Genomic DNA, 17,509 nt, shown 5'->3' on the forward strand with positions numbered 1-17,509 from the left:
CATTGGCCACAGCTTTATTTATACCACATTAACTTCCATAAACAACTGCAATAAAATGAATAACTTTCAAATATACATCAAACACCAAACTGCATTTTTGTGAATCACTCATTGAAGCTATTCGGTAACAAAACTAACTCCAGTATCCACAATATTACTTTTATGATATCTTGTGACTTACGGTGTCGTCAAACCACCTTAACTCGCAGCAGTACCGCCCACGAGTCTATATTTCCAATTAATCACATATCCCATATCTTAACTTAAATCCCGTCTGATATCAAAGTTCTTGTCTAGGCCCACTACTTAAAAAAGCTGTGACCATCAGGGGGGAATCAGCACATGGAGAGAGGAGAAACACTTCACTGCCGAACTAGAACTAAAAGAGCTTCCATATAAGCTCAAGGGAGCAATATAATATAATTTAACTCACTCTACTTAAGACTAAGTTTGTGCCGCTTAGAAACGTCATTACGTTCATATCTCACCCACATCATTGCATGCATCTGGCAGGGTAATTCAAATACAAGGACGCTCTCATATTGAAAATCGCCATTTAAATTGATTCACTGCATTGAGACAGACGAAACGTCTCGCTGCTGAGTTTGTATTGAAAAAGGCTATGTAAAAGGCTAAGTAAGTAATATATTTAAATCTATATGACTTGATCGATGCACTATAAGTTAACGTTTGAGTTAGGGGTCTAAATGAGCAGGTATTTAAATCAAAGGGTAATAAAATACATTTTTGAAAATATAAACGATAATCTAGTTGGATTTTAAATCATAGCAGTATAAAGCAAGAGGGTTAAAGAACATTTATGATTCGCCTTAGGGGGTAAAATAGAAATATATGTATAAGAATAAAATAGAAGAAAAATATTTACAACATAAGCCTGCTTTCCTTCCGTAATGGGTGGTTTCTTTTCTAAACAGTGACGGCTGAAAAATAAAAGTATAGCAACTGAAGATCTCCTGAGGAAGCTCTTATTAGAGTGAAACGGGGACGCTCCGTTGAGCAATTGAGTATTTCACCATTTAACCCAGCCGGGAGCTGAAAGCACCAGCAGTTACTTCCCATTTCCTTTCAATACAGCCAGGAGCTGCTAGTACTAACACAGAGTTTAGACAAAAGCTAAAAAGGTTAAGAATGCTTGAGTGTACCAACAGTGATTAGTACTAGTTGCAATATCATTTTGCTAAAAATTATAATGTTGAAAATATAAAAACATAAAAATAGAATAATATTGAAACACGTAAGAGGCATAAGTGACTAATGATAGCTTACAAGAGGCTGTTCTGACAGGACTAGTTCCAAAGACAGCCGTGAGCACTTGGGTCACCTAGCCCTTATAGTAAATAATAAACAATTAAGAACGAAAATAAAGAGATATGATTATTATCTAGGAAGAAAATATCTCCCTTGTGCATCATATACGAAGGGTTATTAGTCATTAACCTTTTATGTCTACCATAGAAATGAGAGTTCGAGGGGGTCCACTAATCCATAATTCTAATAGAAACTCCTCACTTTCTGGCTCTCTTTTTTTTTCCTTCTACAATTTGATGACATTCTTTTCTGGTTTCTCTATTTTTTTTATTTTTTTTTTTGTATCGATGTGCATTGACTTATCTTATTAAGGAAAGGCAGATCAGTCAGTTTTAATAAACCATAAATCAAAAGTGGGTATGCCTACATTAAAGCACCCTAATAGGGGTTCACATTAGCATTCTGTAATGGAATTTGGGATCCCAGATGCCTATCTGTTCGCCTTTCCCTCCCTGAAAGGCTGTATCTACAAGAGATTCCTTGATAGAACACTGTCATTTCAATCAGGCAAATGGAATAAATGTCTAACCACCCTCATTTCCAACTCACCCTCCTACCAATCCTTCAGGAAATCAATTAAAACTTATCTCTTTGACAAATTCCTCCGACTCCTTCCTGCCTTGTAACTTCCCTGAAACACTTCCGGACAGACCTAGCTACTCCCAGCTTACAAATGTAACTAGAAATTTTTCTCTGTAACATCCCTGTCTATGTACAGTCTCTTCCTCTGTAAACCGCTCTGAACTGCTCTTGGTATTGCGGTATACAAAAATAAAGTTACAGTGGTACCTCGGTTTACGAGTGCACCGGTTTGCGAGTGTTTTGCAAGACGAGCAAACATTCGCAAAATCGGCACCTCGGAAACCGAGCGTGCTTCGATTTGCGAGCACCGCCCCCTGCAAACTGGCACCCTCCCTCCGCGATCCGGCACCCCCCCCCCCCCGCTGCCATCGGGCACCCCCCCGCCGCGACCTGAGGTCCCCCCAACCCACCCGAACCCTCTTCTTACTTTTCTGTAGCCTCCGCAGCGGCACCGGCACCAGCATGTCCTGTGCGTGGTGCCGGTGCCTGAAGATCTGCTTCCTGTGCAAGGCCTGAGAGTTCACGTTGAATGTGAACTCACGTCAAACGTGAACTCTCAAGGCCCAGCACAGGAAGCAGATCTTCAGGCACCGGCACCACGCACAGGACATGCTGGTGCCGGTGCCGCTGCGGAGGCTACAGAAAAGTAAGAAGAGGGTTCGGGTGGGTTGGTGAGACCTCAGGTCACGGCGGGGGGTTGCCCGATGGCGGCGGTGGGTGCCGGATTGCGGGGGGGAGGGTGCCGGTTCACGGGGGGGGGGCCTTCGGGGGGAGCAATGCCGGTTCTCGTGGGGGGGAGCAGCGCTGCTGGAATCGGGGGGGAGGGAAGGTGGGGGGGTGGAAACATATCAAAGCAAGTTTCCCTTACTTCCTATGGGGAAACTTGCTTTGATATACGAGCATTTTGGATTACGAGCATGCTCCTGGAAGGGATTATGCTCGTAATCCAAGGTACCAGATAAATTATCCCGATAGAGGCTGAATATTGCTGCTGAATGGATCATTCTAGAAAGAGGTGTTTAGAAACAGGCAATGTAGGGAACACCTATTCCATCATAATAATAATAATAATAATAATAATACAGCGCTGTATTATTATTATTATTATTATGGAATAGGTGTTCCCTACATTGCCTGTTTCTAAACACCTCTTTATAGAATTGCCCCCATCATGTATAATTAGGGGGTGGGTTAGGAGGGAAGTGAATACATCATCAGAAATGATCCATTCAGCAGCAATATTCAGCCTCTATCGGGATAATTTATCTATTTAAGCTTGCTGATTTATGTGGGCAGAGCCAGAATAGTCACCAGTCAATACATATATTTAGTGCCACTATTACTTTTAGAAAATTCTATTAAATATATCAACTAATTTAAGCATTGGTGCTGGCACTTAAATCAAAGAGTGGTCTCCAACATGCGGTCTTACAGTCGTAGGTGATCCCCAAAGTCTTCCATTGCAGCTCTCAATCAGTTGGCTCTTCAAATCCTGCAAATGCATTAATTTTAATCTTACTGCTGCTACTACTCATCATTTCTATAGCGTTGCCAGATGCACTACTCATCATTTCTATAGCATTGCCAGATGCACGCAACCCTATACATTAAACATAAGAGACAATCCCTGCTCGATAGAGCTTACAATATAATCAAAACAGACAACTGGGACAAATAGGGGCTAGGGAATTTCTCACAAAGGGAATGATAACACAGACATTGGTAAGAGTTAAAAGCAACCTCAAAAAAAGTGGGTGTTTAGCCTAGATTTGAACACTGACCACTTGATATAGTAACTGCAAACAATCTCTTGTATGTTTTTCAGGTGTCTCATGAATGAAAATTTAGTACTGTTGACAATCCAAAATAAAGTGAGTTAAAAAAAAAAATATATATATATATATATATATATATATATATATATATATATATATATATATCCTTGAAGTGTTGTAGAATCAATATTAAGTTTAATACCCAGTCTAAACAAGCAGGTCTAGGTGGTTTACAAAATTAGTAGTATGTATAAGCTTGAAATCTTTTTATGGCCCTTATAGGGGCAGAAACTCAGGTGACACACCCCTCCTCCAGGCAATGTGTGTGTGTGGGTTACATGGATCAGTTGTGGGACCAAGGCCCGTCTGTGCGCAGTCATCGGCTCTGCTAGTCCCCCGCCATGAAACAGGAAGTTGATGGCAGAAAAGGTAGGCGACAGCGTAGCTGACAGTTATGTATAGGCAGACTGCAGCTATATGGCTGCTCCAGCACCCACCCACCCCATATTGCTGTACCCAGGGTGGACTGTCCCTACTGCAGTACACTGCTGCTCAGAGCTTCCTCATATTCACACTGTGGTCCTTTTATATTACATTACATTAGTGATTTCTAGTTCGTCAATACCTTGCGGTTCAAGGTGGATTACAAAAGAATTTATCTGGCCATTTCCAGATGAATTGAAGAGAAGAGCGAGTTGATTCAGAGAATTGGGATGAGTCTTGCAGTGTTAGTTTGTCTTCAAGGATTTCTTTTAATAAAAAACGGTTGTCGACCCCTAGTGTACCATCTCAAAAAGTAGCCCTTTATTTTCTACCAGATGTGAAGGGGATATTATTTTATTATAATTATCTAGCTCACACCATCTTCTAAGAGGAGATACATGTAGGTTCAGTTAGAATTACCGGTAATTAACTTATTTCATGTCCTCCCTGAGCAGAGTCTGTTAGAATGCATGTAATGGTATTGGATTTTCTTTTTCCTTTTTTCTTTCCATTGGGCAATAAATGACCCTCAGATGATATTATTTATCATTTAAACATACAGTACTTATTTTTCTTATTAATGAACGTTTGAATGTAATAAAAACCTAGATTTAGAAGAATATTTTGTCAGTTCAGTTTTGTTGAAAAAACTTGACATAAGAGAGGTAGGTAATAGAATCTGTTCATTTTTATACAGTATAAGTATAAAAGAATTGTCATACTGAGACAGATTGAAGGTCCATTAAGTCCAGAATCCTGTTTACAGCAGTAGCCATAAGTACCTAGCAAGATCCAAAAAGAGAAAAAAAATTGTGTTGCTTATTCCAGGAATAAGCAGTGAAGTTTCCCAAGGCCATCTTAATAAAAAGATAACGTTGACATCATAGGCATCATGGAAACATGGTGGACTGAGGAAAACGTCTGGGACACTGTGCTACCGGGATACAAACTATACCGCAGAGACAGAGTGGCTCAAAAAGGTGGGGGCATTGCCATAGAAACATAGAAACATAGAAAAGACGGCAGAAAAGGGCTATAGCCCACCAAGTCTGCCCATTCCAATTATCCGCCCCCCAGAATTCACTCCCCTAGAGATCCCACATGAATATCCCATTTCTTCTTAAAATCCGTCACGCTGCTGGCCTTAATCACCTGCAATGGGAGTCTATTCCAATGATCCACCACTCTCTCGGTGAAGAAGTACTTTCTGGAGTCGCTACGAAATTTCCCTCCCCTGATTTTCATCGGATGCCCTCTGGTGTTTGAGGGTCCCATGAGACAGAAGAGATCATCTTCCAACTTGATGCGTCCCGTGATGTACTTATACGTTTCAATCATGTCTCCCCGTTCTCTTCTTTCCTCAAGTGAGTACAACCGCAACTTTTTTAGTCTTTCTTCATACGTGAGATCCTTGAGCCCCAAGACCATCCTTGTCGCCATTCGTTGAACCGACTCGATTCTTAGTATGTCTTTACGGTAGTGTGGTCTCCAGAACTGAACACAGTACTCTAAGTGAGGCCTCACCATGGATCTGTATAACGGCATCATTACTTCAGGTCTCCTGCTGACAAAACCTCTGCGGATGCAACCCATCATCTGTCTTGCCCTGGAGGAAGCCTTCTCCACTTGATTGGCAGCCTTCATATCCTCACTAATAATCACCCCTAGATCGCGTTCTGCGGTGGTCTTAACCAATGTTTCCCCATTCAGTACATAAGTTCTACGCGGATTACTCTTGCCCAGGTGCATTATCTTGCATTTTTTAGCATTGAAGCCTAGCTGCCAAGTAGTTGACCATCTTTCCAGCAGTAGTAGATCATGTGTCATATTGTCAGGTAATACGCTTTTGCCTACTATGTTGCAAAGTTTGGCGTCGTCAGCAAACAGTGCAACCTTTCCTTTAAGTCCTTGCGTCATATCTCTTATGAATAAATTGAATAAAATCGGGCCCAGGACTGAGCCCTGCGGCACCCCACTGATCACATCCGACGCCTTGGATGGGATACCGTTCACCACCACCCTTTGAAGTCTACCGCTCAGCCAATCCCCAACCCAAGTAGTTAGAGTGTCTCCCAACCCCATCGTTTTCAACTTGTTCAATAGCCTTCTGTGTGGGATGCTATCAAATGCTTTACTGAAATCCAAATATACCACATCCAGTGATTCTCCGGCATCTAGTTGTCTAGTAACCCAGTCAAAAAAGTTAATCAGATTAGATTGGCATGATCTACCCTGGGTGAACCCGTGTTGGTAGGGGTCACGTAGGTTATCCTCGTTTAAGATTGTGTCAAGATTCTGTTTAATCAGAGTTTCCATGAGTTTACACACTACAGATGTGAGACTCACTGGTCTGTAGTTTGCCGTCTCTGTCCTGCAGCCCTTTTTGTGGAGTGGAACTACGTTAGCTGTTTTCCAGTCCAAGGGGACTCTTCCTGTGCGTAAGGAAAGATTGAAAAGCACAGATAATGGTTCCGCCAGGACTTCGCTCAATTCCCTGAGCACCCTGGGGTGTAGGTTGTCCGGTCCCATGGCCTTGTTTACTTTGAGTCTTGATAGTTCGTTGTAGACGCTACTTGGCGTAAACTCGAAATCCTGAAACGGGTCTTTCTGGTTATCTCCCGTCTGAAGTTGTGGACCAGCTCCTGGTGCTTCACAGGTGAAGACTGAACAGAAGTATTCGTTTAGTAGGTTTGCCTTGGCAGAATCTGATTCTGCAAAGTTACCGTCCGATTGCTTCAGCCGTTCTATCCCAACTTTGTTTCTTTTCCTGTCACTAATATAGCTAAAGAAAGTTTTATCCCCTTTCTTAATATTCCGTGCTAGCTCTTCTTCCATTCGGAGTTTGGCCTCTCTGACTTCTTTTTTGACAGATTTAGCTCTGTCTAGGTAGTCCTTTTTCGCCTCCTGGTACCCTAAATGTTTGTAGGTGATGAATGCTTCCTTTTTCTTCTTAACTAGGTCCGAAATTTCTTTAGTGAACCATCGGGGTCTTTTGGTTCTCCTGCTTTTACTTACTGTTCTTATGTATCGGTTTGTTGCTTCATGTAGGATAGACTTCAGAGACGACCACATATCCTCTAAATTGTCAGATTTTGTTTGTTTATATAGCTCCTGATAGACGAAATCTCCCATACGGTTGAAGTCCGTGCCTCTAAAGTTGAGAACCCTTGTTGCTGTGGTTGACTTAGAGAAACCTTTCCTGAGGTTGAGCCATATCATATTATGGTCGCTGGAGGCCAGTGTATCACCCATCGAGACATCTAAGACGCTATCCCCGTTGGTGAGTACCAGGTCCAGAATCGCCTGGTCCCTGGTGGGTTCCAGCACCATTTGCTTGAGACGTGCACCCTTTATGGAGGTTAATATTCTTTTACTGCTACCTGTAGTTGCGGTGAGTGTGTTCCAATCTACATCGGGCATGTTGAAGTCTCCCAGCACTACTGTGTCCCCGCGTAGTGTGATGTTCTCTATGTCTTCGATTAATTCCATGTCTTTGTTTTCCTGTTGTCTGGGAGGTCTGTATATCACACCAAGGTAAAGGCATTTTTCATTCCCTCTGGCCAGATTCATCCAGAGTGATTCCCCGGTATATCCTACATCTGTGATTCTGGTAGTTTTGATGCATTCCCTGGTGTATAGCGCTACACCTCCTCCCGATTTACCTTCCCTGTCACAACGAAGTAGGTTGTAGCCCGGTATGACCATATCCCACCCATGTGAGTCCGTGAACCAGGTTTCGGATATGGCTATTACATCAAGATCGGCATTTGCTATTTCAGTTTCCAATTCTAGAATGTTATTGCCCAAACTGTGTGCATTAACATACATAGCCCTCCATGCCTGCGGATAGATTCCCTTATGAGTTAGTGTGGCTCCTAAATTATTATTACTAACTCTCCCTGAATTATCGTGGATATCATTGGTACTTACCTTAGGCTTTTTAGTGCGACTTGCCTCCTCAGTATGGTTTCTTACTGCTCTGGGATATAAGTATGTACCCTCCCCCAACTTTCCTAGTTTAAAGCCCTATGGAGTAGGCGGGCCAGACGATGTCCAAACATGCTCCTACCTCTTCTGGTCAAGTGAAGTCCGTCTGGTCCTTGTAGTCCCTGGAGTGTCTCGCCGTGGTCTAGGAATCCAAAGTTCATTTCTTTACACCATTCGCGTAGCCATTCGTTAGTCCGTTGGATGCGCTCTTCTCTAGCTCTGCCTTTGTTTCTTACCGGAAGAATCGATGAAATATACGTCAAAGAGGAAATTGAATCTGCTGGAGAGAACACGCCACAACTGACGGATAAGTTAAGAGTCTCTATGGGTCAAAATTCAAGGAACAAATGGCCTGGAAACGAAGATCGGCATCTACTACCAACCCCCAGGCCAGTCCAAAGAAATTGATGGAGACATGACAGACGAGATTAAACGCAACTGCAAGGGAGGCAACACATCATGGGTGACTTCAACTATCTGGGAATAGACTGGAACCTAGGCACCTCCGGCTGCATTAGAGAGACCAAGTTCTTGGATGCTGTAGGCAATTGCTTCCTGGAACAACTTGTCAAAGAAAATACTAGAGGAAATGTAATTCTGGACTTAATTCTAAATAGCCTGCGAGAACCAGCATAAGATGTAGAAGTAGAAGGGACGCTGGGAAGCAGCGATCACAATATGATCTGCTTTGATCTGGACGCAAGGGAGAAACATCGGTCCAAAATGACAGCCACGGCACTGAACTTCCGAAAAGGGAATTACGAAGGGATGAGACTCAAGATTAAGAAGAGGATAAGCACTGTAAAAACGCTAGAGCAAGCTTGGTCCCTTTTTAAGGACACAGTCACCGAAGCACAAAATCTATATATACCGCGTATCAACAAGGGATCCAAGAGGAAAAAGAACAAAGAACCGGCATGGCTCACTGTAGAGGTGAAGGAAGCGATCAGAGACAAGAAAACTTCATTTAAGGAATGGAAAAGGTCAAAAACGGATGAAAACTGGAACAAGCACAAACATCAACTCAGGTGCCATAAGGCGGTAAAAGGGGCCAAAAGAGACTACGAGGAAAAAATAGCCAAGGAGGCGAAGAACTTCAAGCCGTTCTTTCGATATATTAAGGGGAAATGACCCACAAAGGAAGTGGTGGGACCGCTGGATGACCATGGAATGAAGGGAGCGCTAAAGGAGGACAAAGCAATCGCTGACAAACTGAACACATTTTTTGCATCTGTATTTACCGAAGAAGATGTACACAGCATACCAGAACCCATCAGGCTATATGCTGGAAATGAAGACAGAAAGCTGACAGGATTGACGGTCAGTCTAGAGGAGGTATGTAGGCAGATTGATAGGCTTAAAAGCGACAAATCTCCAGGACCGGATGGCATCCATCTGAGGGTCATCAAGGAACTGAAAGGGACCATAGCTGAACTACTTCAACTAATAGCCAATCTGTCGATCAAATCGGGAATGATTCCGAAGACTGGAAGGTGGCAAATGTTACACCAATCTTCAAGAAAGGTTCGAGGGGAGATCCGGGAAACTACAGACCGGTGAGTCTGACCTTGGTACCGGGAAAGATGGTAGAGTCACTGATAAAGGACAGCATCATTGATCACCTTGACGGACACGGGCTGATGAGAACCAGTCAGCACGGTTTTAGCAAAGGCAGATCGTGTTTGACGAACTTGCTGCACTTCTTTGCGGGAGTAAACAGACAGATAGACAAGGGCGATCCGGTCGACATTATATATTTGGATTTTCAGAAGGCGTTCGACAAGGTTCCGCATGAACGACTACTTCGGAAAATTGCAAGCCATGGAATTGAGGGTGAAATACTCACGTGGATTAAAAACTGTATGGGGCATAGGAAACAGAGAGTGGGGGTAAATGAGCAATACTCTGACTGGAAGAGCGTCACCAGTGAGGTGCCGCAGGGCTCGGTGCTTGGACCCGTGCTCTTTAACATCTGTATAAATGATCTGGACATAGGTATGACGAGCGAGGTGATTAAATTTGCGGATGATATGATGTTATTCAGAGTAGTAAAGACGCAGAGGGATTGCGAAGATCTGCAATGTGACATAATCATGCTCGAGGAATGGGCATTGACATGGCAGATGAGGTTCAACGTGGATAAGTGTAAAGTGATGCATGTCGGTAACAAAAATCTCATGCACGAATACAGGATGTCCGGAGCGGTACTTGGAGAGACCTCCCAGGAAAGGGACTTGGGAGTTCTTTTTTTTTTAAATTCTTTATTTAAATTTTAAACAATTCACAAGCGTAATCTTGTTCCATGAAATACAGAGAAAGAAAACAAATTTCACCAAAATAATATATCAGATTTGAACAGAACATTTCAAATTTGAAAATACAACATTTTATCCCTTCCTTAGACCACTAATAAAAGGGGCGTGATAATCATATAATATTGGAGACATAAATTAAAGAATTTAATTTAGAGGAAAAGGCTTAGTGAGGCACGGCTACCCTCCAATTTTATTTTTATTCCTTTCTACATCATCCCTTGGTAATCTTTTAACTCTTAGTAATCTTTTTAACTCTTAGAAACTCCTTTAAATGTTCTGAAGAGAAGAAAACATATTTGACTCCCAAGTACCTTACCAAACATTTACAGGGGTAAGCTAGATGAAATGTAGCACCTAATTTAAGAGTTTCTTGTCGTAGGGAAAGAAATTCTTTCCTTCGCTCCTGAGTCACTTTAGAAACATCTGGGTAAATCCAGATACGTTGTGCCCCAAATAATTTTTGAGAATTTTTAAAATATAATCTTAAGATCATATTTAAATCTTGCTCAAAAACAAAAGATGTTAGAAGTGTAGTTCTTGCAGTATCTGGATTCAGAGTTTGTTCCAAAAGAGCAGTAACATTGGCAAAGTCAATCTGTTCCTCTTGTCCATTATTTTTCTCTTGTCCAACATTTTTTTCCAGAGGAATTTTTTTGTTTGGCAAATAATAAATCTTATTTAAAGGGGGAATATTTTCAGGAGAAATTCCCAAATTTTCAATCAAATATCTTTTGAAGAAATCAATAGGCGGAATACCAGGTGAAATTGGGAAATTCAATGTACGAAGATTCAATCTCCTATTATAATTCTCAAATTGCTCTAATTTCCTATGTATAGAGGAATTATCTTTAATTATTGCTGTTTTAAACATTTGAAGCTGTTGTATATCCTCCTGTATCTGTTTGTTTTGGCTTGAGAAATCCAATTTAACTGAGTCAATAGTTTTAGTTACAGTATCAATCTTAAAGTTAATATTTGTTACCTCCTCAGTATTTTTAGCCATAGAAGCCTCCATACGTTGTAGAAGCACCCAGATATCTCCCAAGGAAGCCTCCGTTGATGTTGGTGTAGATATGCTGGTTGTTAGTTCTTTCAGCTTCCCTGCACTTGCTCGTTCTGGTTCAGCGCCCTCACCGGGCAGCCCCATGGTTTCCTTTCCAGGGTCATGGCTCTCCCGCAGCTGAACCCCGGCAGTAGCAGGACACACAGGGGTGAAAGGATCCGGAGGGGACAAAGATATTTCACTCCCCAAAAGGGAGAAAAGCTCTCCACCGTCTTCTCCCAAAACTGGGCCACCTCCTCCAATAGCTCGGGTTGCCGTCGATTGAGTCGTAAAGAAGCGGTCCACCATTTGCTGGATAGCTTGCTGCAAGGGTGTTGAAGAGAGGGCCGGCGAGGAAACGGCCCTCAACACCCCTTTCCTTTTCGGCGGCATTACTCTCAAGAAAAAGGTAAGAGAAAAGGGCTCCTGCAAACGTCCCGATCTTCCTGCGCCGCTTCACTGCGACTCACTCACCGCCGCCATCTTGTCACACCTCACCCGGGACTTGGGAGTTCTGATCGACAAGTCGATGAAGCCGTCCACACAATGTGCGGCGGCAGCAAAAAGGGCAAACAGAATGCTAGGAATGATAAAGAAGGGGATCACGAACAGATCAGAGAAGGTTATCATGCCGCTGTAAAGGGCCATGGTATGCCCTCACCTGGAGTACTGCGTCCAGCACTGGTCTCCGTACATGAAGAAGGACACGGTACTCCTCGAAAGGGTCCATAGAAGAGTGAATAAGATGGTTAAGGGGCTGGAGGAGCTGCCGTACAGCGAAAGATTAGAGAAACTGGGCCTCTTCTCCCTCGAACAGAGGAGATCGAGAGGGGACATGATCGAAACATTCAAGGTACTGAAGGGGATAGACTTAGTAGATAAGGACAGGTTGTTCACCCTCTCCAAGGTAGGGAGAGCAAGAGAGCACTCTCTAAAGTTGAAAGGGGATAGATTCTGTACAAACGTATGGAAGTTCTTCTTCATCCAGAGAGTGGTAGAAAGCTGGAACGCTCTTCCAGAGGCTGTTATAGGGGAAAACACCCTCCAAGGATTCAAACAAAGTTAGACAAGCTTCTGCTGAACAGGAATGTGCGCTGGTGGGGCTAGTCTCAGTTAGGGTGCTGGTCTTGGACCAGAGGGCCGCCGCGTGAGCGGACAGCTGGGCATGATGGACCACTGGCCTGAGTCAGCAGTGGCAATTCTTATGTTCTTATGTTCTTAATGGCTTATGTTCTTTTCCTTTAGAAACTTGTCCAAACCTTTTATAAACCTTGCCTAACTGCTTTTGCCACCTTTTCTGGCAATAAATTCTACAGTTTAATTACATCTTAAGTGCAGAAATATTTTCCCTACTTTGTTTTAAATTTACTACTTTATAGTTTCATTTCATATCCCCTAGTCCTTGCATTTTTAGAAACAGTAAATAAATGGTTCACATCTACCTGTTCCACTCCGCTCAGGATTTTGTAGACCCCTATCATATATCCACTCAGCTGTTCTCTTCTCCAACCTGAGGAGCTCTAGTCTTTCTTATTCGAAAGTTGTCTAATTAAGCCCCAAAATTGTCTTTGTTTGCTGCAGTTCAAAAGTAAGAAAAATCAAAGAAAAGCCATACTGGAAATGAATCTGTGTTATGCTATGATGTTATTGTTAACTAAAATTAACAATCAGTTATGCAGTGACAATTTTGGTGCTATGATACATGAGTGCATTAACTAGGTTGTAGTGTTATGCCCTGAAGGTTATCGTCATTATAAAGTTATTAACTTGTTCATCTTTTTCAAAGAATCCACATTGGAGAGGAGGAGTGATTTAGGGCCTCTTGTACTAAACCGCACTAGCGGTTTTAGCGCCGGGAGCCGCGCTGCTCCCAATGCTCATAAGAACTCTATGAGCGTCGGGAGCAGCGCAGGCCATTCAGCGCAGCTCCCCGCGCTAAAACCGGTAGCACGGTTTAGTAGAAGAGGGGGGTTAGTGGTTAGGATTTCAGCCTCAGCACACTGTGGTTGCAGCTTCAAACCCAGTGCAAGTCACTTAACCCTGGGCAAGTCACTTAACACTACATTGGCCCAGGTATAATGGTCAGATTGTGAATCCCAAAAAAGTATCAAAGGCACTCAAAGTTGAAAAGAAGTTTCTAAAAAAGCATAAGATATTAAAAATCCATACAACTAGCTTATGTAGACAATTCAAAAGTAATACACTGGTTTTTTGTAGGACATCAGAAGTAACATTTGTTGGACCAAGACAGCTGAAGTGCTATACCACAGTGTCTTATTGGTAGTCCCGTTTTTTTTAATTTCTGTTAAATATTACTGAAAGTGCATAACTGTGCTTTAAAAAGTCAAAAAGCTTATCTTCCATATATATTCTTAAATATTCTCTCTTCAAACATATTGTTTAAGAATTAATAATCAGCAGATTTAGGGCTCCTTTAAAGAAGGTGCGCTAGGGTTTTTAGTGCACATACAAAATTATCGCACGCTATAGCGCGTGGTAGCCGAAAATCTACCGCCTCCTAAAAAGCAGGCGGTAGTGGCTAGCGCACTCGGGAATTTAATGCGCGCTATTATGCGCGTTAAGGCCCTAGTGCACCTTTGTAAAAGGAGCCCTTAACTTTGTGGTCACGTCAAGGAGGGAATGAACAAGCCGACATGGTCATGTTTCGCCACCAGGGCTGTTTCAAGGCTCTCTCCCCCCCCCCCTTTTTTTTTCTTTTCTATTGCATGTTAAGGCTCAAACAGATTGTGATCCCACCGGGACAGATAGGGAGAAATACTTGAGTACCTGAATGTAAACCACTTAGGCTATAAGTGGTCTAAAATTCTAAAAATAAGTTAATAAATTGTACACTGAAGGAAACAGAAGTTGTTACCGATATCTTCTTTAATATACAGTACAATAGAGAGGAATGGCATCAGACACAAAAGCTAATGTATAAACTCTAAAGTAATTAATTTAAGTATCAAATATACATATTTTCAAACTTGCATGCAACAGTTCTAAGGCTGAGTTTATTTAAAATATATTATTAAAGGCCAATATACTGTATAGTCAGAGTAAGATACTATATAACCTCTTCTTCCTCCTGAATGATATCTGGTAAGAATATAATATTTAGGAATATGGGTACAGATAAATCAAAATGCATTTTATGGAGGTCATGCACACAAGGTGCAAATGAAAAATATAGTCCACTGAAGTGATAAAGAGTGAGAATGACATGACTACTTAAAGAATTAGGCCATCAGTATGGTAATTGAAATCAATGAATGACAATAAAGATGCTTGAGAGATGTGAGTGAGGTTAACACTAATTAAGAGCAACAGAAAGGAGCAAGAGAATTGATTGAATACATTTGTCTTAGGACAATGCACCCAAAATAGGAATCTAAGCATCCATTAAATGTATGGAAAAATTCTGTGCATACAAGAGGTTTAAAAGTTAGCAGATATCTGGAACATAAATAGCAAAAATATAAAATAGTAGCCCAATACTTATGCTATATATTGGGAAGAACAAGATTGCACTTGACTTTGAATTATTATTTATTTTTTTCAAGTTGGCACGATTAAGGTCCTTTAGTTTGGGGCTGTATGCAATTTAGATGTGCATAAAATGGGATTTAGAAGTTTGTATAGGATAAATATCTAAATCCCAGTTTTATATAGACGGGCTGTATAAATCTAAAACTCAAGTGCGTATAGTCTGGTGGTGGTTTGGGCAGAACTAGGACAAGCCAAAAATATAAATGTGTATTCCTCATTTCAGAAGAGGAATGCATGTTTTTGTCTGAATATGTAAATGTAGGGATTTTTATCCGCTACCTGAGAAGTCAAAATTTCAGAAAAGTACCCAAAGCTCAGGCATCCCACCATAGTTTTGGCATCTGTGCACATCCCACATGCTAAAAAAATACTTTTGTTTTTAAGGGCTGGGGCATGTTTGGGGGCGGAGAGTAGGTGTGTTCTCTGCCATGCACCAACTGATCAGCGCATAATTAGCATGCGAGCCCTTACTGCTTAGAAAATAGGTGTTGATAAGTAATCATGAGCTAGTAGGGAAATTAGCGCATGGCTATTGAACGGACACGTATCAGAACTTTAGTAAGTGTCCTTAGGCATATGTTGTTTAAAGATGCAAAGGTAGGCCCTGTTTATCTTTCCCTTCCTTGAAGAGAATACAAGGACAGGTAATGTTTAAACAGAGATAATGTGAAGTGAATTCAATTGTTTTGTTAAGCCGTATTTACAGACAGCTTTAGTTAAGAAGCTCTGCTGGTCAAGGCTTTTTCTTACCTTTTGGACTTCAATCTCTAGATAGGAAAAATGCTGATGTGTTTAAAGTTTCATGTGACCTGTATCCATATATGGTTTGTATTTACGTCACATGCCATCACATGCTGGCAAACCTGATTCGTATAAATATGTGAAACTCATAATAAAAGACGGACATATTTGGAAGACGATTTCTGGTCTTTAAGATGTGTCCCCAGGTACCTGACTTACATATGACAGAGACAGAGAAAGTATGGGGCAGGAATTGGGACCTGAATCCTTTTCAGTTGGGGGCTCGTCCGGGATGGGCAGATGATATCACCGGTATTTTGTGAGTATTTCTGAATTTTTTCTGTTCTTTAATACTCACTGGGTAGTGGTGACCTGTACCCACCCTTTATTTTAAGTTCAAGCTTTGGGTTCTATTATGGAGTTTTTTTGGGAAAAATCTCGGGGTACTTTCGGTAAGCGCCCCTCATATATATAAGCAGCTGCCATTCTTTCGGAAAGAATGAAATTATTTATAGAACCCCCCTGCCCACTCTGTCATTTGTAAGGTTAAAACTTTTATAGAGTATAAGATTTTATTGTCTCTTATTACTGTACCTCGCTTATAAGGTAAGATAAGCGAATATTTTTGCATTATTATATTGGCTTTGTAATGAGTCATAAGGCACTTAGGTTACTCCTAGACAAATGAGACTTGTACGGCTGTGTGTGTGTATGACATTTTTCCTTCAGCTCCCATCTTTCTGTGTCACCAATGTTTACTACTGAGGTAGGACATGCTGTTATGTGGAATGAATTGAATGCGATGTTTGAATCAGTCTAAGATCTTTCCCTTGTAGTTAAAAAAAAAAAAAAAAAGAAACAAGAAAAAGAAAAAATTCCGTTTTAAAGGTTTTCTTTCTTGTGCAGAGCAAAGCTAATCTGTTCTTTGCTTTCATTATCAGGGTCTGTGCATGAATGTTTTTGTCCCTTCCCCCAGACTTCTCTGTTTGGGCTTCCACTGACCCCCTATAGTGCTTCTTTGAAGTTACTCATTCTTGGTTTTATTAAGCAGTAAGGTGAGATTCCACTGCTTGTCTCTTGACTTTTCTCCGGCATTATCAAAACCACCATCTCTTCTTATAATACGCCCATCGCTCTTGTTGTCAATGCTGATGGCATTATTAGGGCTGTTAGTGTTTTGGTAATTCTCATTGCACTTATGTTTCTTCCACCATTCCATCGGCAGCCAATGATTTTTTTCTGTCATTGTCCTAAAGAATGTTTTATTTTAGTCCCTTTGGTGAGGCTTTTCAGCTCTTTTTTTTGCCTTCACCTTTAAGCAACAGTATACCTAGTGTGGAATGTCCTTCGGGCTATTCTACAAGTCATGCACTGCCCCTCATGGTCCTATTCTTATTTTGTACAACTTTTGTGTTCCATAATTCAGGAGACCTGTCAGGTTGATAGTTTGTACCTTTTATAATGATTGTCTGTGTGTGGTCACAAGGTGTCATGAAATAAACTGCACTGGTGTACGTCTGAAGTGAAATACCTGGGTTTTGTCCTGTCTCATGGTCAGAGGAAAATCTGCACTTTCTGCATTGCTGCTGTTCTGGGTCTGCCCCGCCCAGCTACCAAGAAAGACATGCTTACTTTTCTTGCTATGATTGGTCACTGCCGCCAATGGATCTCTGCTTGTTCCTTCTATGACCAGATTTTGAGACAGA

The sequence above is a fragment of the Geotrypetes seraphini genome, chromosome 6 (genome assembly GCF_902459505.1).
Source record: "Geotrypetes seraphini chromosome 6, aGeoSer1.1, whole genome shotgun sequence".
Classification (NCBI taxonomy): Eukaryota; Metazoa; Chordata; class Amphibia; order Gymnophiona; family Dermophiidae; genus Geotrypetes; species Geotrypetes seraphini.